The sequence below is a fragment of the Schistocerca americana genome, chromosome 2 (assembly GCF_021461395.2).
Source record: "Schistocerca americana isolate TAMUIC-IGC-003095 chromosome 2, iqSchAmer2.1, whole genome shotgun sequence".
Taxonomy (NCBI): Eukaryota; Metazoa; Arthropoda; class Insecta; order Orthoptera; family Acrididae; genus Schistocerca; species Schistocerca americana.
This window is the reverse complement of record NC_060120.1, coordinates 729,912,525-729,921,908: the sequence shown is the minus strand read 5'-3', so window position 1 is coordinate 729,921,908 and position 9,384 is coordinate 729,912,525.

Below are 9,384 nucleotides of genomic sequence, written 5' to 3'. Positions count from 1 at the left end.
GTTTTAAATTTGGGGACATCAGGGTCCAAACATTCCTGTCTAAAGCACAGCTGGTCCTCAAGAGCACATGGACATGCTTGTTTGGCGCATTGTTCAAGGCAGCTCGGCTTAGTTTCTGTATGACACTGGCTTTGAAAATGAACGTCTTGGAAGAAATGAGATCAATCTTGCTGTCTTAGTTAAGATAACGAGGAGACCGGAAAACCAGAGTTTTCAACAACGATAGGGCTTTTGCAATACAAGCATACGTCACGTCAACTAAAGGATACGTCTCTGCATAATCAAAACATCCACATATCACACAGCCTCTTCAACTTCTTTACTTAGTGTCGGTGTGATGCATTGCTTTGTACAAACGATCGATTATATTGGACATAAACTCGGTGGTTAACATGTCAAGTGCATAAATACAGGATGTTTATTAATGAATATCGGGGCTTTAATGCTTTATAATATTTATTACATTAAACTTACAGTTATAAATGATATGTCAAATGAAAGAGCAACTCAAGCAGTTGCGTCTGGCACCAGTACGCATGCGCAGCGCGTAATGTTTCCGCCGCAATCCGCTAGACATTGGTTGCACTTCACTGTACCCAAGCGCTGGATAGACCGCTAGGGGCTCAATGACAGGGCTTGCTTTGCATGGCCTCCAGGTTCACCCGACCAACGCCATGCGATTTTTTCCTTTGGAGCTTCATCAAGGATCTTGTGTACGTGACTCCGCTACCAGCAGACCTCCCTGAATTAAGAAACCGGATTGAAGCAGCTGTTGCTACAATCACTGAAGACACACTTAGCAACGTTTGGGAAGAACTCGGCTATAGACTTGATGTGTGCCGTGAGACAGATGGTGCTCAGACTGAACATTTATAGGATTCTTGGTAAAACTGTGTGAGTTGCTCTTTCATTTGACATATCATTTATAACTTTAAGTTTAATATAATAAATATTATAAAGCGTTTAAACCCCGATATTCATTTATAAATACCCTGTATACATATCGGTGATTGCGATGAGCGATTACAGAGACTATTGTGTTTGTTGTAGATGATGAGAGAGAATGGAGAGTGCAAAAGTCGGTGCTGACACACAGACTAGAATTAGTGACGCAGACGTCGGATTTAGTATAGAATCACGTTTTAAGTATGGAATGTTGGCCACAAGCTAAGCGGATGCGCAAATCGTTTTATGACAAAAATTTCGACTCAAAGTAGTACAAGTGCTGTCCCTTTACGCTTGCATTTTTTAAATAAAGTCATATGATATAAGCAAGGACGACGGAGGTGCTGTCAATCATGTATAATGAGAACAATCAGCATTGCATTTACATAACAAATAGCTTTAAAATAGCCACAGTAGAGCATTCACACAAACACTCACGTGCACATGAACATTATAAAGCACACACGAAAGTAACATTGGAATGTTTCCAGAATGAGACTTTCACTCTGCAGCGGAGTGTGCGCTGATATGAAGCTTCGTGAGTCGTGCTTCGGTAGCTCGGATGATGCCGGCACGGCAGCTCAGCGTGTTCGGTCAGAGAGTTACGTGCTCTCTGTAATAAAAAAACTGCGTCAATCGATCAACAACGAACATAAATGGAAGTCTTACGACGTCCGCCCCGAGCAGATGCAACGAACAATAGCGAAAAAAAAAAAAAAAAAAAAAGATGGTAGAGCACTTGCCCGCGAAAGGCAAAGGTCCCGAGTTCGAGTCTCGGTCGGGCACACAGTTTTAATCTGCCAGGAAGTTTAACATTGGAATCTTTGATTCCAACATGATTTGAAAATATTGTGAAGTTACCTCAATGCTGTGAAATGAATGTGAAGACTTTTAAATATGTAATGCTAGCAAACTATTTCATGAAGCGAAAACGTAGTCCTTTCAGAAATGAATTTTAGTGCCACATAACATTAGAGCTTAATGATGATACTCAAAATAATCACTTCATTTCAGTGCAACGTTTAATTCTTTCAGTTACAGTTCCGGCATTTCACTGCAGACCTAATTTATCATAATAGGTAAAATAATCATTAAAACTCTGATAATTCTTTTGTCACTCACAACAGTTTATTTTGAAAATTAAAATCGTTGATGAAATTTTGAGTGGTACGCCTTACAACGTTTGACGCGCTTATCTGAAATGCTGATCATACGAACGCTCGAAGCAGTCACTATTTTAGTGGCGGATGGGCATTTTCCTGTCTTTCGTAGTGCCTCCAGTGTAATGGCAATAATCGTCTTCCTCCATCCTGTCAACATATTGCCACTTTATTTGTAGCGATTCGCATTTCTTCCGCTGAACACCGCCATTAAAAGCACTGCAGGTCACAGAAACATAGTTGTCTACTGATTGACTGTATGTCTCCTTGTTCAAGAGAAATATCATTGTCATACTCTCTTGAATGTTAGCAAGATGTTTACAAATCTACATTGTCTTTCATGCTATACATTCTACTACACTGCCTGACAAAGAAGGGGAAGCATCTAGAAAACATGGACAGAGATCAATCTAACTTAGTAGACCACTGGCACGTATGTAAATGATCAGAGTTTCCTTTCTCTGTGGCATGTAAAACGGCCACCAGAAAGCGTTAGTGGCGTTCGTGTTTAGTGTTGTTACCGAGCTTTGTGGAGTATACAAGGGGCATAATAAGTGTCAGATGTTGAGTGATCACTGTGAAGGACACGGAGGTGCCACATACTCGTTTGAAACAGCATTATCAGCACCTGACAGTAGTTGAAAGGACCCCCATTGTGGGTCTCCATTTGGCCGGAGGATCGAATAGTGCAATATCCAGATCTGTGGTGCATTTGATTCTGACAGAGTCCTGATGTTGAACTGCATGGGAACATGAGGGCAGAAGGTTCGGTTCGGTCACGTCTCTCGCATATCGTAAGCCCTTCGCATTTGTGCCTTCCATCCGACAACAAGCAACATCATGTGTTATCTCGCAATGTTGGTTGGAGACTAGCAACAGCTGGACTATTACCGTTCAATGCATAGGCTGTCGTTATCATCACAATAGAAACGACTGCTTTTGGACAAGTGATCCGGGATGACCATCTTGGACGTCACATCCGTCCCAGGCGCAGTATCCAGGCTACCGACAACCAGATACAACAGATGGGGGCCAACTTGGCTCAGGAAAGAATACAACGGCTTTATGACAAACTTCCCACACGAATCGGGCATTGCATCCGGGCCAGAACGAGTTTAACGCCATACTAATAAATGGGCTCATACTGACAAGTTATTCGTAAATTTGACACGATTTTGTAATCATTACAATAACGTCTCGTACCCTCTCACTCCGTGAAGTTTCATTTCGTTTCCTCCTCGCCTTCTGGGTGCTACACTTTTTTGTCAGACAGTATTTAAATATCTTTCAAGTCTTTAAACTATTGGAAATGTATCACAGATTTTTTTTTTAAAATTACAGTTTTGCACAGACAATACAAAACTTGAAATATTTCCACACGCCAAAAGGTGGATCGTTAGCTTTATAACACGTTTGCGTGAACAGATCAGACATCCAAAGTGCTCTCACTTCATCATACACTGGAGTTTATTTTTGGAAATTACTTCAGGGCACTGGCACAAAATATGATGGTCAGAGCCTTACGCTAGCCCCTCCCTCCACTTGCACCCCGAATACTGGCTGTGAAACTTTCTTTCACCATCAGTTCTCAAACCGGCTACTTACGAACCGACGCCATTCCACAGGCGTTAGCAGGCTCGACGACAGTGGCGGTTGGATCCTATAGCTTACACCCTCTGTTGAGATTCTGTAGTGAATTTCTGGGTAGACCAGCGTGTTTGTTACAGTCAGTAAATCCGGACAGTGTGCGAGGAATCACTGGGAAATCTGCCACGTACCGAAAGCACTCGGGCGCACACCGCCATTACCCGCAACGTTAGAGACGGTGAATGTGACAGGCACTGCGCTGCAGCAACTCCGTAAACACTGTTGTCTGATGCGATTGCTTATCCTGCTGTCCACCGAGCATAAAATCCACATTTTGTTGCAAACAAATAATGCAAAGCGACTTTTTATTATGTTGAACCTCAAGTCATACAAATGGTATCACGACCAGTTTCGACTTATTACCAAGTCATCACCAGACGATATAACAACTCGTCAAAGTGTAAATGAACAGTCTAGAACACATTTTAATTTCCACACGAGAGGATAACACATGTTAATTGAGTAACATGTTTACGTTCCAGGCTACAAACATTGCCCATTGTAACGACCATCTGCATCCACGACAGCCTGTAACGGCACTAGAGATACCATTTCACAATAGGGTATTTCACTGCTTTCTGAAAATTACCTTAAATGATTAATTATGTCATTTTATGCTCTTAACAAGCTTTTTGTTACTCTTGAAGTTCAGTATTCTTTTATAAAAACGGATATGAAATTCATATAATTTGAAAGCCCACTAAAACGCTCCATTCGAGTCATGTGATGCCTGTGACGTCACTGGCTAGCTCGCTGCTCCTACTGTCATAATGCTAATTCACAGTTTTGTCTTGTTTTGGGATTTACGTCTCAGAAAATGTGTTACAAACGGAGTGCACTACCATACTGAACAAATAAATCAATAAAAACTGCTGAAAAGCTGTTTTTGAGTGTTCCAGAGAATGATGAGAGGCGTAAGATGTTATTGCACTGTACTAGCAAATTGTCACCACGTCGACGGACAAGTTCACAAACTTATTAAAAATGTATTGCACAGTGAGGTTAACATTAACTTACCTCCGAGACATGCTCTCCCACTGTTACAACGAAGGATATTGTCGTTCAATGAAATTAAACCCCTAGTGAAAATTGTCATTTTACCTAACTACACTTTAGATATTCGGTAGCTCAGCTGTTACAGCAATAGACTGTCGAATTTCATAATACGATGTTCGTAGATCGCTGGTTCGGATCTAATCAGAAAGAACATTTTAACTTACTTGTAAAATGACTCGACAATCCTCTCACATGAAAACCAAATCACAATTACAAAACTTCACCACAGCGATCAGAAACAGAATATTATGAATTTCCTTACTGTTTACAAGCGCTTACATTTGCAATGACTACACACAAACGTCACGTTGAAAAAGATATTTTCTAGTTAATGTGGCCATACACTTTTTATTTAATTAGAAAAAAATGTTTTTGTCTTCATACTATCCATCTAAGATCATTACTGTTTGAACTTCTGCAGTTTCATCATCTTACATAAAAATGAAGTAAGTCTGCTTCAGACGCTAACATTAGATTACACTCATAAACATCATAGCCCTTAAATTTGTGTCACCTGCATGTTGTACACGCTTTACATCTCTCCGTATAACCTCATTGTCCTACACTTCGGGCTTAGGATGATATCTTCATCACTAGCAATGCTTTCCAAAAAAATTGAATTGTTTGCTCGCAAAGTAGATGCATTTATCCGCTGTTGTCAGTTTCTCAGATTAAGACCAACGTGAAGCTATACATAATACGTCCCACAATCAAAACAACTGCAATCAATTCTTGCTAAGGCTATTTTCGTATTCCGGTAAAACTTTTAAAAATATATTGTCCTTTCCAGGATTCGAACATTTGACCACTTACTATCCGTTGCGCTACCGATGTAGTGCCTGCGTTACAGAGAGGAAAACAGCTTTAAGTTTTGCTAACAATAATATATTGCTTATTGTGTATAGTCGCCGGCCGCGGTGGTCTCGCGGTTAAGGCGCTCAGTCCGGAACTGCGCGACTGCTACGGTCGCAGGTTCGAATCCTGCCTCGGGCATGGATGTGTGTGATGTCCTTGGGTTAGTTAGGTTTAAGTAGTTCTAAGTCTAGGGGACTGATGACCACAGATGTTAAGTCCCATAGTGCTCAGAGCCATTTGAACCATTTGTGTATAGTCGACAGTAACAAACATTCCTGTTTGCAAAAGTTCTACAACTCCTTAGTTTTGAGCGAGCTTAATGATGATGCAGGGAGCAGGGAAAAGAATGTCCGTCGTTGCACATATCGCCGCTCTAAATGGATGGAGCATAAATGCATCAACTTTCGCAAGGCTCCCACTACCACCGTTCACAAAGTTCCTTCCTATTTTTACTTAAAAGTTGTAATTGCGGTCTCCATCGCTAAATAGCTAAACTGTTTGCAGGAAAAGTACGTAAAAACCTCGTAACTTCGGCTAACGCTCCTATTACACACATACAGTTTGGACTTACTCCTAGTCTGTGTTATCACCAGAGTATCAGCCAATAACAGAGCGTTTTTGATTACGTGACCAGAGCTTGATGTTTAATGATTTTTAGCTTTAATTACACAAAATTAACAGATATTTTGTGAGAACATTGACCGTAATTGCTATTTAAATGTTATAATCAATCAGAATAGCAACGATTCGAACCATACCTTTAACGTAAGAAAATAGTCTACTATTCGCAGCACTTTCCGAACGGTGGGCCATGGAACGTTCAGCTATCGTGACACAGTTCGTGCACTGCTTGAAGATAGCACGCTGCGTCCAGCATTCCCAGCAGTGCCAACAGTACCTTCTTCAACAATTTGTGGCGCAATTGGCCGTCGATACTCCCAAAGAACAGCAGCACTGTTGCTGTTGTTTTGGGAAAACAGCTTGACGAGTGAAGCCCTGCTTACCTTCCCCAGGCCCATGTTAACTGTCTGCATCTGTAATGCGCATTAATCCCCGTGTTTCAACCCAGCGTGGTCGGAGAAGTACCGGCACTTGACGGAAGGTCACAACACTAGTACTACTAACAACGGAAGTCCTGCAGCACACAGTCTGAACATCATTCTTATGCAGTTGGGTGTCCATGCGATAAATAGTTTTCCATCTGCACTGGCTCAAATAACAAACGTTTAATTATAAACACCCTATACTTTGACGAGTTACTGTATTGGTTACGATACCATTTTTGTGACCAGAGACTGAAAAGTATTTTTAAGTATTTCGTTTACAAGGTGGTTACTGTTTTCTCCTAAGACTGTGCAGCTAGTCTGTGTAAATAATGAAAACATTTAACATCCTGCGACGAGATGTAAACACGAATCAGTCATGTGTAGGCGGTGCCTTCCATATTCGTCCGTGCAGTGGGGGTCTCTCTTCACTGTCAAAGAAGGGCAGACTGTTGCAGAGTTCTTACCAATAAACAGTTAACATTGAAGACTGCCAGTGCAAAAAAAAAAAAAAAAATGGCTCTGAGCACTATGGGACTCAACTGTTGTGGTCATCAGTCCCCTAGAACTTAGAACTACTTAAACCTAACTAACCTAAGGACATCACACACATCCATGCCTGAAGCAGGATTCGAAACCTGCGACCGTAGCAGCAGCGTGGCTCCGGACTGAAGCGCCTAGAACCGCACGGCCACCGGGGCCGGCGACTGCCAGTGCAATAGGTGCATAGAAGCGAGCTGCGTCCGAAATGGTCGCAGCATTTACGACGCATAAAGTTACCGTCAGCAAAAAGTTTGGTGGAACAAAAGCAGTCATCTGTGATCGATAACACTGAGCACTGAAGAGGATTGTCTCACGAACCGTACCGTAGAAGTAGTCCGACATAAGTTGCGTCATTGCTCAGTCGACGACTTGAAGAACCTGTTTCCTTCCATTTGAGGTCGACACGAAGTGCTCCAACAGCACATCTGCGACTGGATAATAATCCCTCCACCTCTTATCACCTCTAATGATGGCTTATAACGATGAACTTGGTGTCGAGACTACACAACATAAATCCACTATAGTTGGTGCAGGTTAAATAACACATCACTTATATTGCTTAGAGAGACAGGTGTGGTTTAAATACCGCAGTAGGTAAATTATCAAATAAAATTAAGAAATAGATTTTACGACTAGAAGACGAAGAAAGCTTAATGTGAGAAATAAAAGTGTTACTAATTTTCTGTTGAATTTTTTGATGAATGTCAGATGAGAATTAACAGCTATGATACGAAAAGTTTTACAGAATTACATGGAATTTGCGAAACGAATTTCTTATTTCAGAGGAAGTCAGGAGGTCCGACGGACAGATTGTAAGGAAGAGAATCGAGTACAGTTGAAGTCTGAAACAAACGTACCACGTAACACTGATGGTGTCTGTTGACGCCTTTATGACCTACAGTAATGGAAAACGTTTTTAAGAGTTTCTTTTGACGTTTGTGTAACTGACGCAATGGAAAAAAACTTAGATGACATGTTACGAGAAGCAAGACTTGAAACACTATCAGAAAAATAACTTAAATATCAGATACATAGCCGGCCGCGGTGGTCTAGCGGTTCTGGTGCTGCAGTCCGGAACCGCGGGACTGCTACGGTCGCAGGTTCGAATCCTGCCTCGGGCATGGATGTGTGTGATGTTCTTAGGTTAGTTAGGTTTAACTAGTTCTAAGTTCTAGGGGACTAATGACCACGGCAGTTGAGTCCCATAGTGCTCAGAGCCATTAAGTTCTAGGGGACTTATGACCTAAGATGTTGAGTCCCATAGTGCTCAGAGCCATTTGAACCATCAGATACATAAAGAAGGGAGAACACATGAGTATGGTGGAATAATAATGGGCCGGCTGAAGTGGCCGTGCGGTTAAAGGCGCTGCAGTCTGGAACCGCAAGACCGCTACGGTCGCAGGTTCGAATCCTGCCTCGGGCATGGATGTGTGTGATGTTCTTAGGTTAGTTAGGTTTAACTAGTTCTAAGTTCTAGGGGACTAATGACCTCAGCAGTTGAGTCCCATAGTGCTCAGAGCCATTTGAACCATTTTTTTTTGAATAATAATGCAGATTAAGAAATCAGGGAGAGCTTACACGAAACGGAAAAACTGATTATTCACGGAACGTCTGCGATGTTTAGAACACATCCGTAATTGTTTAAATTGACAAGAAATGGAACAAAGATGGTTTTAAAAACCGCAAACCCTTTTTTTATAAATGGCGCACAAGGCTCTTACCAAAAAACTTAATAACAGTCTAGAAGAAAATATTGAGATTTTATTCTGTGCAGGCGATTAGGGGGATAAGTGGTTATCTGACAATTGTTCATTGCAATTTTGACCTGGATATACAAATTTCTACCAACTCGAACCTCAAAACTAGAAAAATAAAATGAAAATTTTAAAAAATCGAATTTATACGCATCACCTTGTAATAGAACATTTACAACAGAACTGCACCATCAATTATTTTAGTCTACAGTGAGACAAATCCGAACTGTTTCAAAGTGTTCACCAGACAACATAATAATTCGTCATTCTCAGGAAAATTGTAAAAACTACTAAACTGGCATGAGGAAGAAATATGAAGTAATGAATCTTTTCTGCATCAAATAGTTTGTATATGAGACTTTTTTATTTATTCTTTTATAT